Source organism: Leuresthes tenuis, unplaced genomic scaffold, assembly GCF_036924035.1.
Source record: "Leuresthes tenuis unplaced genomic scaffold, fLeuTen1.0.hap1 SCAF_5, whole genome shotgun sequence".
Lineage (NCBI taxonomy): Eukaryota > Metazoa > Chordata > Actinopteri > Atheriniformes > Atherinopsidae > Leuresthes > Leuresthes tenuis.
In genome coordinates, this window is record NW_027325359.1 from 24,159,534 (window position 1) to 24,161,753 (window position 2,220).

At 49.6% G+C, this 2,220-nt stretch overlaps 3 non-coding genes across 3 annotated transcripts; all 3 read right to left on the minus strand.

Moving 5' to 3' along the window:
• Window positions 1-791: 791 nt before the first annotated feature.
• Window positions 792-905, minus strand: LOC140308085 (U5 spliceosomal RNA). Its single transcript, XR_011916063.1, has one exon. It is a non-coding gene; the product is annotated as a U5 spliceosomal RNA (small nuclear RNA).
• Window positions 906-1,316: 411 nt separating this feature from the next.
• On the minus strand, window positions 1,317-1,507 carry LOC140307951 (U2 spliceosomal RNA). Its single transcript, XR_011915970.1, has one exon. It is a non-coding gene; the product is annotated as a U2 spliceosomal RNA (small nuclear RNA).
• Window positions 1,508-1,792: 285 nt separating this feature from the next.
• Window positions 1,793-1,906, minus strand: LOC140308138 (U5 spliceosomal RNA). The gene has a single exon (XR_011916111.1). It is a non-coding gene; the product is annotated as a U5 spliceosomal RNA (small nuclear RNA).
• Between the last annotated feature and the right edge of the window lie 314 nt (window positions 1,907-2,220).

A 2,220-nucleotide genomic window follows, 5' to 3' on the forward strand; every position in this document is an offset into this window, starting at 1 on the left:
AGTCCCTGGGGGTTGATTGCAGAGCTAAAGGGAATCAGAGGACAACTCAGATGCCGTCCTCCTCGGCTGTTGACCTTCGGGGAGGTGAGTACCTTCACTAGACTCACCTGTCTGCTCTTCCTCCTCATTTAGCTTAGCTCCACCCTCTGCCTGTGAATTCTCACAGACTTCAGCACTGAGTGGTGAGGCCTCTACAGGCCCCTCTCCTTTTTGCTCCTCACTTCCAATCCAAGCTTTTAGCGGGAAGTTTGAATTTATTGGGTCAACCTCTTCACTTTGTTCACCAACTGCCACCTCTGGTCCTTCTCTTTGTTGGCTTGACTGTGGCTTTACCGTCTTTAATTTGTTGGCAAAAGATTTAGGGCAATCTCAGAAGAGGTGATTTAATTCTCCACAGAGATTACATTTCCTGCCATTTGGACACTCTCCAAAAGTGTCCCCAATTTCTCTGCACTTCCCACATATCACCTTGGTACAAGCCTCAACCAGGTGCCCATGCTCACCACACTTGCGGCAGAGCTTGGGCTGCCCCTGGTACTGGATGTAACCTCGGTTTTCGAGGTGGCCAGAGTGTCACTTTGCATCTCCGCCCACCCGCTGCACTGAGCACTCTTCAGCCCTTTTAAATGGTATAACTTTGCACTCCCGCACGCTCCAGCGAGCACCATTCAAGCAACAACTTTGCACTCCAGCTTCAAACATCGGCACAGTCGCAACAAGTAAGGCAACTCTACTCAGAGAAGTCACTCTGCACAGTAACAAGATTTCTTTTGCACAGACAGAAAGGGCTTCACCCGCAAAGGTAAAGCCTGCCAAAAATAGAAACAACTCATTAGTGCTGCTCTCCACGGAAGTCTTTAGTAAAAGGCGAAAGACTTGTACATTATGAAGAGAAACCAGAGTACGATTATCTGTCACTGCGGGAGCAGGGCATCAGGCTAGTTGGCATAGCCACCTTCCCCATGGTGAGCTTTGCTTGGTTGAGACGCTTGCTCCCCCTCCTTGCTCCTCGGCTGACCAAGTAGGAAAAATCGGGCCCTATTCGATGGCTGCCTTGTCTTTTACTCTGTGCAAAAGACAAGGCAGCCACAAACACCACGGGAACACCGTATTGAGGCTTTGTTCTGACCGCTCATTCAGTGTCGCGTTTCTTTCAAGCAATTCTCCCGGTTAGCCCGCACTCGGCTCGCCCCCAGAGCTGTGTTAAAGTCTACTTCGCATTCACTCTCTTTTCTCAGCAGACTAAAAGAAAGTTTCATCTTGGGCTCCCTGAAACTTCCATCCTGCACCACTGTTTGCTTTTTCACAAGAGCAGAGAAGAGCGCACCGTTCCCAGCGGCACTGCAGTACCGGGTCGATGCTTGGAGTGAACGGAGCAAGCTCCTTTTTCAACTCCTATTCCTAAAAATCCATTTAATATGTAGTCCTCGTACAAAGGCCATATCAGATATTAAACTGATAAGAACAGGTACTACACTTGATCTTAGCCAAAAGGCCGAGAAGCGATAACTGTCCACTGGTTCACGTCCGAGGGCCCTTCCTGGCACAATGCACACTTGTAGCGGTGTTCTTTTTATGGCCATAGGTGGCCAGAGTGTCACTTTGCACCTCCGCCCACCCGCTGCACTGAGCACTCTTCAGCCCTTTTAAATGGTATAACTTTGCACTCCCGCACGCTCCAGCAAGCACCATCCAAGCAACATCGGCACAGTTGCAACAAGTAAGGCGACTCTACTCAGAGAAGTCACTCTGCACAGTAACAAGATTTCTTTTGCACAGACGGAAAGGGCTTCACCCGCAAAGGTAAAGCCTGCCAAAAATAGAAACAACTCATTAGTGCTGCTTTCCACGGAAGTCTTTAGTAAAAGGCGAAAGACTTGTACGTTATGAAGAGAAACCAGAGTACGATTATCCATCACTGCGGGAGCAGGGCATCAGGCTAGTTGGCATAGCCACCTTCCCCATGGTGAGCTTTGCTTGGTTGAGACGCTTGCTCCCCCCCTTGCTCCTCGGCTGACCAAGTAGGAACAATCGGGCCCTATTCGATGGCTGCCTTGTCTTTTACTCTGTGCAAAAGACAAGGCAGCAACAAAAACACCACGGGAAAACCGTATTGAGGCTTTGTTCTGACCGCTCATTCGGTGTCGCGTTTCTTTCAAGCAATTCTCCCGGTTAGCCCACACTCGGCTCGCTCCTAGAGCCGTGTTAAAGTCTACTTCT